We start from the raw sequence: 16,236 nt of genomic DNA on the forward strand, positions 1-16,236 counted from the left end.
GGAGCAGCACTGTGACCTCTTAACCAGTGATGGGAGCTAGCAGGAGACATGTGCGGGTACCAGGCCTTTCTTTCTGGCATCTTTCTAGCGCCTTTCTCTCACTTACTAAGTCACTTACCTGCAGAGAAGTGCTGCACTCTGGTATACACCACTGCTAATTCAGAAAACCCACATTCCTTTGAATTTACTGTTCCTTGAAAGCAAGCTCTTGGAGAACCTGCCATGGTCCGTCAGCCTCATGGGCTTCCCCATGCAGGAAGAGAGCTCTTGGCCAAGTGGGAAAACCCCGGTTGGCTGGGTTGAGAGCCTTCCCCTCTCCCCTACCCTCGCTGCTGGCTCCTCGAGAGCTCCCACGGGAACGAAAAAGCCTCTCGGTGACCCTGCGCCTGGGCAAAGGGCTGGCTGGTGCCCCACGAGAAGCCAAGCTGCTCCCTTCCCAGTGGAAACTGGATGCCTTGGATGAGGCTCTCCAGGCACCTGGCTGGCCATGGAAGATACTCAGATGGGGCCAACCGCCCAGAAGACTGAGACTGCCCTGACACAGCAGGTCTTGGGATCTACAGCGATGATGGTGAGAAGGCTTTTTAATCCCTCGGCCCCCCCCTTCGCCCCAAACCTGGCAGTCTGGAGACAGCCTGAGAGCTGCAGCAAGCGGGTGATGAACGGCAGCTCACGGCTCTATGCCTTTTAAATCCACACCTGCCTGCCCCGCAGGCAAGCTCCCTATATTATCCTCCCACAAACAGTCCTGCTTTGGAAGAATTAAAGGTGGAGGAGCAGTGTGTGAATGTTTTTTAAAAGGCCACTGATAACCTGTGGGCCACAGGCATGAAAACACGGTACCTCCCACTGATAGAGGAATTACCCTATTCATTTTGTCAAAAGTTTCATACGCATTTCAAAGCTAGTGACATATTTCCCCTGAACTTGTGCTCCGCCAAATTAGCAAAGGTTTCTGCATAAGCATTCTGACCCTGATTCAGCAAGTAATTAACCATCTACCTCAAGGCCGCCTAAATCAAGAACTTTGTGCTGATGGAAGAGCATTGTAAGTACCCAGATTAATTTTAACCTACTGTACACATCAGCATTTCTTTCACATTTTCTCAAGCTTAAAGGACGTTAGTTTTTATCTTCTTGCTGCTTTCACCAATTCGAAAGGTACTAAAATATTTCTCCAAAGAGCAGTATCATAAGGGGCACAAAGCATATCTTGGTATCTAGTTAGGTCCAAGTCTGTAATTTAGCTAGTGAGGAGTTGATATGGTTTCTGTTAAAGCAGCCAGCAGAGGCAAAGAGAAATAAGTGTTCATATATATATAGTCATAACCCAGCCTAATCCAGCCTGGATGACCTGCATATTCTGTAAGCTGTATATAATCAGTGAAATTGGCTGTGATGTAAGAGATCCCCTGTTATGATAAACTAAGGAGCTATCGAAAGGCGGCCTTATGCATACACGCTAACTGTACAAGGGAAATTGTATATTAGAATTTGGGAACAAATAAAAACAAACAATTTACATCATAATAGAAGAGGTCAACAGAAGTTAGCAAGAGACAGAAAATTAATTTGATTTAAATATATAAATTGTGTTATTGCATGAGCCGTACTAGAAGAGAAAAATAGCCTTTCCTGATTGCTTTAAATAAGCAAATAATGTTTCTGTCACATTCCCTGAAGTATAAAAACACTGATAATGTAACTGGCATGGTGTCCTTATAAGTTTCTCTAAAACAATGCTGTGCTTCCAAAAAGGGATAGCCTTACTTCTTTAATGAAACAGATCACTGTACTGGCATAGAGAGATCCACTTGGGAAGCCAGGCATGGTTTGCATTACAACTGCCTCACAACCCAAATTCTCCAAATTTAGAGGGCTTTAAACACTTAGTGCATTAGAATCATGTTTTGGTCAGAGATTTCAGAGCTGCATTTGGTGTTTCCTTAAGCTGCCTCGGCAACGCGTGTGCCAGGCATGAGGGAGTAGGTTGTGTTGTTCGCTACATTTTACTTATTACAGTACATGCCATAAATTAGGCTGGTCAAAACCAGAACTGGTTTTTGGTTTGGTTTTGGGGTTTTTTTTTAATATAATTTGAAATAAATTGCTAGTTTTAGTGTTTTATTTCTTTAACCCTTTCCTCTCTATTTCACATTTCAAATTTTTAATTTAATTGGAATCTGAAAAAATATGAAGAAAATTCTCTTCAAAATAGGCTTTGGAAACATTTGTTTCCATGGGACAATAAACAGGAACCATCTTTCTACCTGCCCTAATAATTAACAGTCCTTGCTGGGTGAATCAAGGTAAGTAAAATGTTTTTGCTGGTGTCAAGGCAGCCCCCTCCAATCCCACGACTAGTGTTCCATGGGAAATTTACCTGCCTGTCCTTGAATAATCTGCTGTCCTGTTAGCTGGCAGATCCAGGTGTCAAGAATTTGGATTGTTTTGGTAATGCTAAATGAAACATCTTGGGGACACATCCAAAACACACTGAGCAACCTGATCTAGTGGAAGTTGTCCCTGCTCATGGCAGGGAGGTGGAACCAGTTGATCTTTAATGTCCCTTCCAACACAAACCATTCTATGATTAACAAAATATTCAGCTGAAATGTCCATTTATAACAGTCACACATGAAGTATGATAAATGGAAGGGTTGATGCTATTTCCCTGCAATGCACCTGGAACCAAATCTTATTTTAAACTACAGTTATGTCTCATAGTATCATGCTATGTCATATAAATTGGATTTTCTGATCCTTTTTGCACATGCTTATGGAAAGTGTGCAGGGAGGAGGGTAAAGCATGGAAGGGCACTGTTGTGAGACAACCTTCTTTAGACAACCTTAGGATTCAATTTAATGGTCCCAGAAAAAAAATGGAGCCAGTATTTAATTACTGTGACTAAAATTATGTATTTCATCAGCTGTAAACAAAAGTAATCAGATTTGTTATGATGAAAAATGATGCAAATACTTACTTTCGATTTTGAGAATGCCAGAAAATTAGAGTCCTGTTACATTATGATTAATTGATTCAGAATGGTTCTTGTCGAGTAATTTTATGCTTAATGAGAGTCCATCCATTCAATTTGTTATCCATTCTCTTTTCATGGAAACGATAATGGTCTCAGGTGCAAATTTAGACTGTCTTTCATAAAATATAGATCTTTAGAAAAATAAATTATATCTCCAAGATTTATGAACACTCTTTAAAATAATGCAATTTCAAAGAATTCAGATTGATTTATGTGTTTCAAAAAGAAAAGGCATTTCCAGTGAACTCATATTTTTGCCTACCTGCAAGAACCAGAAAAAATAATCAGAATAACCTGTTAAGAACTGCATGGTATACAGGTAATATCTCTGTATGCCAGCCTGAAATATGTCACACAGATACACAATACCCATACTGTGCCCTGTTTCTGGCAGCTAATCAGGAAACTATTACTAGTTAGTGATTAATTAAGGGAGGTACACCTGAAGTCATTATGACCAGTGGGTATTGGCAGGAATCATGTTTACTTTTTGCAAATTTCATCTTGTCAAGCTGCATCAGGACACAAGTTGTCATATTAGCTTATCCTTTGTGACAGCTGATACGATCACACTATGACACAATGCACACCGAACAGTGACATGCGATATACCGAAATACGACAGCAAAGGTAGACCCCGTGAAAAAAAATACACGTTTCTCCAAAAATGAACGTGAAAACACACTGGACAAAATGTCTGCCTGTAATCAGTAATTTGCATTAAACAGAAACGCCTTGTCCTCCTCACATCGCATGAACAGGATTGCACCTGAATCTCCTGTTACAATTAACGTGAGCGGAGGATCCAGATGAACTGCCAGTACGATGCCGGCTGCACCAAGGGAACAGACTACAGGTCTGTGGAGGTGCAGTTCTATAGCAAATAAAGTTTATGATTTCAAATATGCTGAATGAGTCTTTGTTCTTTCCACAACACAGAATAGATAGAAATGGCAGGACTTGGTGAGTTCCTTGAAGCCGTACTTAATCCATAACTTTTGAGCTACACTTGTACACAGCCGCTCTGGAATTTGGGCAACTAACTCAGTAGCTCCCAGGCTACTCAAAGAGACACTGTCCTGCTCTTGCAAACTCGGTTCTGCCTTTTTAGTCTCATGACTAAGGAGGGGACAACACTGGAACAGGAGGGGATGAAATCCTGGCAAACTTTGGCCGGGGATGCAAACACTCATAGCCCCTAAGTTGCTCAGCTCTCGCTGTGATTCCTTTTGCCTTGTGCATAATTTGGCCTTGCTGGCGTATGAGAAGTGATGTAATATGCAAAATTTACTTCACCTTGTTTATTGACGCCTATGGCAATCTAAGCCTTGCAGTGATCAGACTGGTATGCTTCTGTTCCTGGCCCACCCTGGGAGCCCCCGCAGAGCGCTTTCTTAGGCATCCATCCGCACTCCCTCTTGCCAAACTCCACTCCATGCAAGTAAAGTTGCTTGAAATGTATAATTTTTCATTGTGATATGTGTGATTACTATTGTTTACAGCTGATGAAATGCACAATTTTATTCACACTAATCAAATACGGGCTCAATTCTTTTCTGGGAGCCATTAAGCTGAATCCAAAGCTGTTTAAAGGAGGTCATCTCGCAGCAGTGCCTGTCACACTTGTTTGTCACAGCCGGGGTGGAACCTTTTCAGAAGTGGCTTAACCGTGCCTGTGCTTCCACCGCACCACCCCGCCACGTGGGCGCGTTCCTCCTCTCAGCCCTGCCGAGCTGCAATCCCTTGCTAGGAGAAAGAAGGGCTTGTTTACCCCATTCTTGCTCCCTTCTCCAGCCTCGGTGTGAAGAGATGCAAACGCATCCCCACAGCCTTGACTTTCTGGGGGCAGCAGCAATGTGATCCCTTCTTCCCCTCCTGTCAGCCAACAGGCTCTGCTACGCTGTGCCTAGAGCGTGCTTACCATAGCTAAGAAATCCTCCTCCAGCAGATCGATTTTTGCAAACGGAATCATCCCGTGGCAGATGGAAATGATATGTTCAAAACAGCATCCCACCCCCACTGGTAAATGATCCTCTTACATGTGCGAATTCATTATCTCTGTAGGGGCAATACAGAATTGAGCCATGACATAATCCAAGGTTATCTTTCAGGAGGAGATGAAGCTGCCTGGCATAATGCATTGATTGATGAAGATAGAGTGTTGACAAATGGATATATGATCTGCTCAAATTAAAAGAAAATGCACTTCACAGGGTGAAACAACATTTAGATAGCATTAAGGATGAGACAGAAACCAACAAGTCAGGAAATTCTACGGTGAAAAGCGTGTCCTATCTGTGACTTTTCTGGCTTTTGTAAGTTTACGCACAAATGTAATCACTCAGCTACAGTTATCATGTGTCCCCTCATTTTTTTCATTTGTGACACAGTATTTTACAAAACATCTTTTTAGCATCAACTACGTAAAATCATTCCTTTTTGTAAATACAACACAATGCATTTAACATACTCTTGACTCGCACAATATGTACCTGTAGGTGTTTTTTGATGTATCTAATAATATTTTGATGTTAAGTCATTACAGAAAACAAGAAAAAAATAGGAATGTCTATTGCAGAAGATAACTCTGCATAATATTTTGATAACCAAATGTGCTTATTTTGTTAAGCACTTTGTATATACGTAAATCACACAGTCACCATGCCAGTCTACCCACAGAAACAGTGTTTTGGTTTCAGAGGACCCATTATCGTATAAATTGTTTATGGTTCACATAGTGAACAAAATGTTTTAAACGGAAATTTATAGCTTTAAATTAAGTGTGAAATTTTAAAAAGGGCAACATGTACTTATTCTGTATCTAATCTTTCTAACAGTCTCAGTAGTTGCATGCACTCTCGCACACACAAGGCACACAAACATTCCTTTTTGTCTTTATCGTGGTTGTCATTTTTTCAAGAGCAAAAAATCCCCAAACTGAAAGCCTAGCACTGGCACTGCTCCAGCCGTGAAGGCTGAATTGGACGCTCATGTCAGCTGCACATCTGGCCTCTGCCAGGCAGCTCCAGCTTTAGCCTGCAGACCTTGCTGGAGTGGCCACAGCCTCACCCAGTCCCTACTCCGGCTTTTTGCTATCGTTTCCTGAAACAACATCCAGCGCCAGCAGGGATTTCAGATGCTCCAAACTGAGCGGGCCGGAGAACTGACCTTTGATGGTTGTTCCAACAGTGCCCATGGACATCGCTTTGGAGTGTTGACTTGGTCCCTTTCACTGTATTTTTAAACTACATGTTGTCATGCAATAATATTGCTGCACCCAGAGGCAAAGACAAGACTCTGGGCTTGTTTCCGCACCCCCTTCTGAGACTGCTGTTGGACAGAAGAGTAGGATTCCCAGCAATACAAAGACATTTCACAGCAGAATTCCAGTAACTGAAGTTTCAGAATGCATTGGATGTGTTTGCATATGAGGTATTGCATTTTCCCTGTGAAGAACTGCATCTTGTTTCCCCTGTTTTTATCCCTTGGACTTCTGCTGAATCTAAAGTGCATTAGATATCCAGCCCCCTTTAAATTAGGTCAAAGATATCCCATCTCAGGCCTTGGAAGACTTCACAGGTCAGGGAAGAAGGCCCTCACCCAAGTCAGTTATGCCTGGGCATGTTAAATAAAGCCTGGCCAGCCAGAGGAAATAGTGCTGGAACAAATGGCTGGTATCTCTGAATACATATTTGCCAATGATGAAGAAGCTGAATTGTAGCAGATTAGGGGTTTTTTTCTACCCATCCTGACATTTGTTGCCTTAGGTGTTTCAATTCAAAATTTCCTAGCTCTCAAAAAACAGGTCCTTGAATGTATATACTTCTGCACACTCTTCTATGTTGGTAAAATGGATTTTATGATCGAAAAATGTAGCTATTTGTGCTGGTTTTGGCTGGGGTAGTTAATTTTCTTCACAGTAGCTAGTATGGGGCTATGTTTTGGATTTGTGCTGGAAGCAGTGTTGATAACCCAGGGATGTTTTTGTTTCTGCTGAGCAGTGCTCACACGGAGCCGAGGCCTTTTCTGCTTCTCCCCCCACCCCAGCAGCGAGCAGGCTGGGGGGGCACAAGGAGTTGGGAGGGGACAGAGCCGGGACAGCTGCCCCCAGCTGACCCAAGGGATATTCCAGCCCACAGGATGTCATGCCTAGCACATAAAGCTGGGGGAAGAAGAAAGAAGAGGGGACGCTGGGAGTGATGGCGTTTGTCTTCCCAAGTGACCGCTTTGCGTGATGGAGCCCTGCTGTCCTGGAGATGGCTGAACACCCGCCTGCCCGTGGGAAGGGGCGGATGGATTCCTGGTTTTGCTTTGCTTGTGTGTGTGGCTTTTGCTTTACCTGTTCAGCTGTCTTTATCTCAGCCTACGAGTTTTCTCACTTTTAGTCTTCCGACTTTCTTGCCCATACAACCAGGGGGGAGTGAGCGAGCGGCTGTGTGGGGCTGAGCTGCTGGTTTGGGTTAAACCATGACACAATTATAATAATAATTATTAATAACACTATTATTATTACTATTTTTGTTCATCCTTATAAAAGCGTCTAAGGATTTAATGTTGGCAAAAAAGTGGCTGCCTCTAAGTGCGTAGGTCTATGATGTTAACAACCTTTCTGTCTGCTCGTAGTGTGTTTAGCAGCATTTTTACTTTGAAGTGACAACTTTAACACTTTCATGAATAATAACAACAACAATAATAATAAAAATTAAAATCTTTTTGTTTACTCCAGTGTATAAGTCAGTGCAATCAAATTTCAAGTGGAGCACAAGATACTTAAGGCTGACCCTATTCTTCTTGATAGAGTTAGGGTCCTGTTAGAGTTACGGGACATTTATTTTAATTCATTCCCTCAAGGATGTAGATACACCCTTGAAAAAGGTTCCAAAATGATATTGACCTATACAATACTTTGTTCTAAGGGACATATTCTGAATCTGCTTCTTGTGCTCTTTCATATTGAAAATGTGCTAATGCATTGAAATCGCTGCAGGAAAAATGCACTTAAACCTAAAGGTGACATTGAGTAGCAAGACAAAAAGTAAAAGTGGATTTGAAGTGACAGGCAAATCTAGAATAGCAAATATGTTGTTCCGATACTGGTATTTAATGTATGACCATTACTTGCATAAGTGATGATTCAGCAGGAAGACTTTAATCAAGGTTGGAGCCCCATGACACCAAGTGCCACATTGCATGGACATAAAACACAGCCCTTGCCTCAAACACTGTTCCAGCTTACAAGCAAAAGTAGAGTGGAAGGAAGAGTGGAAGGAAAACCAAGCCAGGACTAGTACACTCCATCCTAACTCCATTTCTTACGGCTACTGCCCCACGAAATTAGTTTGACAAATCTATGTATGTCAGCTGTCTCTTTGATTTTGTTTGGTTCTGCCTTTGAATTCAAAGTTGGCAAACTTTCAAGATGCCTAGCTTACGTCTGAAAATAACACTCTTAGCTAGATTTTTAAAAATATCTTTTACTCGCTGAATTTTTCATAGAAGTTAAGCACCTAGCTCCCATCATTTCCAAGGGAGGGAGGCTTCAGAGCCCTTTCAGAAGGATCACCTTGATGTTTGCAGTGCTGACTGCTGTAGCAATTACATTATTTAAAAGAAGGCAGAAAACTGCATATACTGAAACGATCACTGGAATGTGCCCTGGCACAACTGTCTACTGCCAACTTCAGCAAATCGGAGACACCACACTGCAACACTACCACAATACTTGGTGATGATCTTCCCAGTTTCTATTTGGACCCTGGGGTGGAGTTTATATAAACTAACTACAGATGTCGAAAACCTACAGTCCTCAATAAGCCAGCCATGGAAAATGATTTGTGGAAAAGATGCACTTAGGGGTATATTTCATCTCACCCAAAAGTAGAAGTCCAAAATAGGTCAGATGAGTTTCCATTTTACAGCAAGCTCTATCTGCATCTCAAAATCAGTTACTCCTTTTGGAAAACTAGTCCACACTACCACTCCTGTGAACATCAACCCAAGCTTGCTACCCACTGGGTGACAAGAGTGCCTGAGTCTCCCTAGCGAATCTAGTGCAAAGGGATTTAGATCATGCAAGTGCCAATTTAATAATGATCCTATAAATAGACTGTGCATTGCTCACTTGAAGCAATTCAGTACAGAAACACAAATCTAGGTCAGCAGTATCTTAGATGAACTGTACCATTCTTGAAACATAAAGCTTCATTTCTCAGCTAATGAACAGTACGTTGTTTGTTGGGGTTTTTTTTTTAATAATTGGCAAAATACTCATAATTGTCCCCTTTTTAGATACACAGTACACACCTTTGTGACTGCTATGAACTAGAAGACCCCTCCTAAGGAGTGAAGGGGAAAATCAGCAGCACACTGGTTTCAAACTTCTTCTCCAGTTGCATGCTAATAATGTATGTGTCACTGCCTTCACATATTCACCATGGAGAATAAGGTAATTAACAACTACTTATGCCAGAGATATTTGTAGCTATAAAGAGGATACTGTGACCAGTATGTGGTAATGAGATCTGTGCTACTAATGTGCAGAATTTTAACAAAGCACGAGGCTTATCAAATCCACGTATATTTTGGGCAAGAGGACAAAGGGCCAGAATCAGTCAGGATGTTTTGGCTTTTAGGATTTTGCAGGACAGGATTTGGCTGCTGTCATGGTGAGGGGGGCTCTGCAGCTACACGTGAGTAGGCGGCACTCTTAGGCGAGGGAGCTACAGGCACCCTTCTGCCCTGTTGTCCCATTATTGGTCACTGTGACACCTAGTTTTTACTGTTCTGGCATCAGTGGAGAACGGAGAATTGTACCTAGGCTCCCAATGTGCTCAGTGGCCCTATGGAAATGGGACTCAGAGGAGACCCTGTGAGTCCCAGAGCAGGAGGATGCCTTGAGCTACCCAAGAGGAACTAAGCTGAGGTTTATGCCCGATGTTACAAGGAGGGGAGTCTCAAACATGCCCCCCATGGGGCAAGGATGCCTCGCTCCTGGTTCACAGGCTGCAGTCCATTCGGAGACCCAGCCTGGAGGAGTTTCCCAAGAACAGGTACCTACCCGCTCTCTTTTGAGTAACTGAGCCAGGTTCCTCATTCTGTTTTCAAACAGGGGCAGAGGAATAGTATTCATGCTATTCAAACACCATCTTATTTATGTTACAGTCCTGGGAGAAGGTATCAGAGGCAGGTGTTCCCCTTTCAAGCATAATGCTCTAACTGCCCTCTTTGTTGGTTTGCCAGCTCACTGATTAGGACACTCACCTGAAATATTTGGAAAAGAGGCTTAAATCTCCTGCTCAAACAAAAGAGTGTAAACCTGGGACATCCATTTGCTGGGAAGATAATTTAACAATACCACCACTAGACAGAAAACGATCATCACCACCCTCTTCTTTGGGTATGTCTTAAAGGCAAGGGGAACCAGAGCTTCATTTTGGCAAGGAATCCTGCCCAGAGGTCTTCAGTTCACCCCAACAGCATTTACAGGATGGAGGAGCTGGCCATGGACTACGCAGGTCCCACACCCTGGCTTGATTAGAATAGACCTAGCCACACTGTGGTTGTTTGTGGGTGCCAAGAGATCCAGCTGCATCCACCTGGAAAAATGTCTCAGCACTTCAGGCAAACACAAAAGCAGACGCAAGTAAGTGGGGCTTTTCGAGACTGCAGTTTTGGACTGGTGCAGAATTACGGCACGTTTTACATTTGGCTCCAAGTCAACAAACAACATGTTAACTCCTGATTTGTATCCCATTATAGCAAGCTCCCAGCAACAAAATTCTCACTAGCTTTAACTAGAAAAGGCTACAGCTCTCAATATTGTTGCTTATTTCAGCGCAGTAACACCACAGATGACCTCGCCTCATAATCTCAGAGAGGGGAAACAACACATTTATGCTGAGGCACCAATAGCAGAAGTGTCTACTGGACAGGCCAATATTTACCAAACCAGGCTTGCTTAAAGCATAAATAAATGACAAATAAAATCAACAGAACCCTTTGTTGTGTAAAACTGGAACAGAAAAGAAAGCAGCCCAATTGATCACTGTTATATTCGGTCTCTCTGGAGTCATTGCCTCCTCTCTGGAGCCTGAGGAAAAAAAGAAAAACCCTATCAAAACCGGAGTTGCATAATGCCCTTCGGGTGACGTTGCTTACAAAGAAAGATATGAATCACTGTTGTTTTACTACCTGTGAGTTGCACCATTAGCTTTAAAACCTTGTAGAACAGTTAAATAACGCTCTTTTGTTTTTGAAAAAGCCCTAAACTAACATAGAGCTAACATTTTTTTTATTGTGTGACAAAAGCAGCGAAGAAAGATAAATAAAAAGTGGAAGAATATGAATTTGAAGAAACAGGTAGGAAGAAATAGTTGATATTCCTGAAAGACTGCTCATAACGGATAAAGGTAGGAACGAGGTTTTTTTCTTTTGTTTATTGGCATGATCCCATGAAAAAGAAGGACTCAAAATAGTACCGGCCTATCTTTAGAGACATCCATTTCATTTTGCCTTCTATGGAAAAGCTGAACAGAAGGGGAGGATCCTGGCTGCTGTCATTGAAGCTGTTTCAGTCAGAGTAAAAGTGAATAAAAAGCACAGCTGCCAGAAATGATACATTGCTGGCTAAAGTGTAAAGTCCAAATATTCATTTTCTCATTAAAATGGGGCTTTATTGCTAGTGGATGCAAATAGGCTGGGAGGTTCTTTTCTCCCTGTATGGAGAAACTAACAATGGAAAACATCATTCTGGTATCAAAGGCAATATAAATAAAGCAAAGGTTCAACCTCACCGCCACAGCGAGTGTGACGGTGCCGGTCCAGAGTTCACTGACACTGCACTGGGGCCAGACCTTGGAAAGTTCTCAGTAGATTCCCCTGCAGAAATGCCATAAATGCAGAGGATTCCTCAGTAAAACAGATTAGTCACAATATTTTAAATGTCTTCATTGCTCAGGTTGGCAAAATTTACAGTAAACGTACAGGTCATAGTCAGTATATGATTATCTGACTTTTTTTTTAAAAAAAAAAAAAGCTTTTATAACTAAGTTAACCATCAAAGTGGGTGGTTGATACAAAATACAAACACAATAAAAAAACTGCTGCTGCTTAAATGGTCAAATTTGGCCAAGCTAGTTTAAGGTTAATCTCTGCTTTTAGTCTACAATAAGCCCCGCAGGGGTGATCTTTACACGGTTGTGAAATGAATTGCATGGCTGAACTATTGGCCTGCCCCACAGGGATTGTAGGCTAGGACTGCTCTTCCCATTAGCAACATCCAGTACGGCATGGAGGTGTCTCTGAGTTAAGCGCTTCTCTACCTCGCATTTAACAACCAGCTCCTAGCTGAGAATACAGAATTAGATGCCTGCAATCATTATAGAGGGAGAATTGGGTGACTCAGAATGGCAATCCAATCAAACCCACATATTGAGCTGCCTGGAGCTAGGAAATAAGAATAACTGTTCAGGCACAGACCTGAGAAGCACGTTTGAAAGCGTTCCTTTCTCTTGAGCGTATTCAGGCTTCATGAAACAGCTCCACTTAGGGTCACCAGCACACCTTCTCCAGGTGGACTCCTAGAGAATTCCTCCGAAGAATCGCATGCTTTCCCTGTGACGTCCTGCTGGCGGTAGCTCACTCCCCCCACAGCTGGGTGCAGGCTACCACCAGACCCATGGGAGAACAGCATAGTCACGGGACAGGCACCCCACACAAACGCTGGAGAGTTGCAGTTCAAGAGCCAAACCCCTTTCTTATAGTCAAAACTCACTCATACTGCTCCTCAACAAAGATAAAGACAATAATATTACCTTGCCAGCTTGAAGCAAGTTACTAAAGTCTTAGTCTTTCATCAACTACCTGTCCTCCACCCACAGGCTAGATTACGTTCTCTCTCTGTCATACCCACCTGGGGTTTGCCTTCAGCTTTTCTCTTGCACCCTGTTTTCATCCTTTGGTTTCCTGCCTAACATTCAGCCGCAGAGCCTGTTAGAGCGTCCGTCTTCTCCGAAAGATTTGCAGGTTTGGTCCCAGCAGAACAAACAGCAGTGACGGCTTCACAGCCACAAGTCGGCCACGGAGAACCTCATCTGGGGCCAGGACTTCACTGCTGGAGATATCCTGAGTATCAGTAACAAAAAGGTGATCCAAGCACCAGAGCACTTTGAGTCTAACTAGAGGCCAAAAAAAGGCAAGAAGGTACAAATGGAGCAAAACTGGTCATTGCAAGCAACGCCACCTGCCTGACCCTTGTGGATTAATTATCAACACGGAAACTAATTCGGGAACCCCCAAATAGCTCCTATTTCAGGTCCTTTATAATAAGGGTAAAGTTTAAGCTGGCCCAAAGCATTCTCAGGGTTTGTTGAGTCCCACAGATGTCCCTGACGAGGCCTGTTGGCCGGACTTCAAAGAGAAGCTACTGCTACCCTCCCGCAACCCAGCTCCCAAGTGACGGAGGCAGCTGGGCTTAGTTAAACAGTTACCAAGCAAAAGTCATCTTCTTGCTCTGCTGTGCAAAAGGTTGTTCTAAATATTATTTCCACTACTTATTTAACTCTACTAAAAGGGCAAAACATTCTCTTGAGAATAATTCTTTGGCTCAGCCAGTCAGTAAATAATGTGTTTTGAGTATTGCTGGCCTATCTTAAGTAAGATTTATTATCTAGGTCTTCATTCATTAAGTAGGTTTTGCTTTATTATTTTTATTTTTTTATGGAAAGTAATTAAATGCTTCTATAATTCATAGACTTACAAATAATTTATACAACAATATTACCTATTTTAAAGCCTACTTCATGGTATATAAAAATGCTTCCTCGTGCTTTTGGAAAGTTATAACAAGAAAATCATAGTCTCATAGGAAGAATCCTCCACAGTGAAGACTAATTTAAAAGTTCTGTGTTGTGAAGACAGGCTTTTATTTATTTCAGTTTGATTTAAAGACTTTTAACAGATTGTTCTGTTCATCTTGTGTCTGTCCTAAGATGTGGATTTCACTCGAGGAAAAATCCCAGCATGTACTATCCCAATTTTGGGTCAGCTTTCTTCATATCCAGATGGAGCAGAGTTCTGGCTAACGAGTTACATGTTCCTCACCTGGGATAATTTTTCAGCAGTCCACAAGCACCAAAGAAACTGTGGATATTTATATGAGTGGAGGACCCTCATCTGTGTTTTTACTGATGGAGCGTTTAAGCAAAACAAAGTATGAAAATGTTTATGCTCTACAGAAGACCTTGAATCCAGCTTTTCCCCTTGATAACATCTCTAGTCTTAACATAGAAAAACCCCCACCATCCTGAACTTTAACATAGATGGATGTTTGAATTAGTTGCTTCATGTATCGCAGAATTTTATTTTAGGTGTCTCAGTTCCTATTTAGGTTTGGTTAAACTTAGCCACATACTGACACTAGGGGACATTACTCAAGTATTCAGAGCAAAAGCTATTTATTATCTCTTGGTGGATCAGAGTTACAATACTCAAAGAAACATTTTACAGGTTTGAGAGCAAGTTGAGGAAACGATGTATAGGTATGTAATCTCTCTATTTCCCTGTCCCTTCTGGGAAGGAAAGAAGGCAGTACGTGAAAGGAAAGTGTCTCCAAAAGGAGGGAAAAAAGGTCCAGAAAGGGGTAAAGTAATTGCTTAATATAATCTGTGTCATTCTATCACTGACCTCTTCCATTTCTCCGTGCTTGCCTGTACTCCTTTGACTGCCAAATAGTATCTGGTAATAGTAGCATGTTATTTGCAGTTGATTAAAAGCACTAATATGTTCAGATATTATACTTTCTATTGATATTTACCCAGCGAAGAGCAGACTGGAGAATGACATAGTCCAAAAGCACTAACGCATGGTATTGATAAAAGTGCTGGAATGCACACTGAAAAATCAATCTATTGCTTTAGTGACTGATGCCTGCTTATTTTGCAGTTTTCACTGTCCACAAATGTGCTAATTACATTAGTTATTGCTATGGTGCTTGAACAAGTTTGTGCTGAATGGTTTTGTGGCTTCATAAATCACCATCAGGCATTAAAAAAGCCTCACTCATATGAAGAAATCTGCAGTTCAAACAGAAAACATTTAAGAGTGAGAATTTGTCTTGATTTTTCCCACAGTTCCTGTAATGGATGCAGATCCTAATTAGGAGTGGAAGAATTGGGAAAACCACTGGCTCCCAAACACTGAAGATCTCAAAGTAGAAGGAACTGAAATCAGCACCACCAGAATCGTCACACACCTGGTACCTAAACGCTGTACATCAGGTCCCCCAAAATAATAAAACTGATTTCAAACAGCATTGCTAAATACAATAGAAAGTACATTTGGGTGTCTGGCTCTTTCACTTCTGTTTCCCGAGGTGGATTCACACTGAGTGAAGGCTGAGACTCTCACAGATCTGTGCTGTCACACATTTACAAGACTTGAAGATCAGAGACTTTTAAAGACCTACTTGTTATCACAAGATTCACAGTACAGTTATAAGCGTTAGCAACCTTGGATTCTTGCATTTTATTCACAGCTGAATAATTACTTTGCTCTGTGATTCTGAATAAGTCATTTCCTGTCCAGCAAAGGATGGAAGCTTCAATATTAAATATGGAATATCCAGGAGTGGTGATAAATTCAAAGTGACTCTGAAGAGTCATACCAAGCAAGTCCAAAAAAAAGAGTGAAAGAGTCAGAAATTTTAACATCAGAGAAAATAACTCATTCAGATTTAGCCTAAAACATGGAAAAGTAATTTCTTTTAGTTAGATTTTTAGAATATACAGTAAATATATACATATGTGCCATTTCATTTCCAGAATCCTGGACTAAGAGACATTAAAGCTGGAAACATGGAAAGGAATGAACATACAGCATTCAAAGAAAACAAATTGAATCCAATGAAAAAGTCCCAGTAAAGATGACACAAGGGAAAAAAGGAATAATGCCCAATTGATCAGAAAAGGAAAAGCAAAAAAGTGTACTGTAATTAAAGTGGCAAGGCAGCTACTTGATCTTAATTGCAAATAATTTTTCTGTGTCTAGCAGCTCTTCCAGGACTGACACAAATAAGGTTGTTCTCTAGATTAAGAATGTTTTTACCATTTCAGACAGAAATTTCTGTCAAGTGCCTAGAATTCTGCAATCACAGCCTTTTAAAACTAAAGCAGCAGATGTGCTCCAGCAGTCAAGCTTC

General features: G+C 41.7%; 1 long non-coding RNA gene across 7 annotated transcripts in view; it reads right to left on the reverse strand.

Annotated features, from left to right (window-relative positions):
* Positions 1 to 13,280, reverse strand: part of LOC128135609 (uncharacterized) — a 56,301-nt gene extending 43,021 nt beyond the window's left edge. For all 7 annotated transcript variants that reach the window (XR_008233164.1, XR_008233165.1, XR_008233162.1 and 4 more), the window contains exon 1: positions 12,952 to 13,280. This is a non-coding gene — a long non-coding RNA (uncharacterized LOC128135609). The remainder of the gene's footprint in view (positions 1 to 12,951) is intronic.
* Positions 13,281 to 16,236: the final 2,956 nt, after the last annotated feature.

The sequence above is a fragment of the Harpia harpyja genome, chromosome 23 (genome assembly GCF_026419915.1).
Source record: "Harpia harpyja isolate bHarHar1 chromosome 23, bHarHar1 primary haplotype, whole genome shotgun sequence".
Taxonomy (NCBI): Eukaryota; Metazoa; Chordata; class Aves; order Accipitriformes; family Accipitridae; genus Harpia; species Harpia harpyja.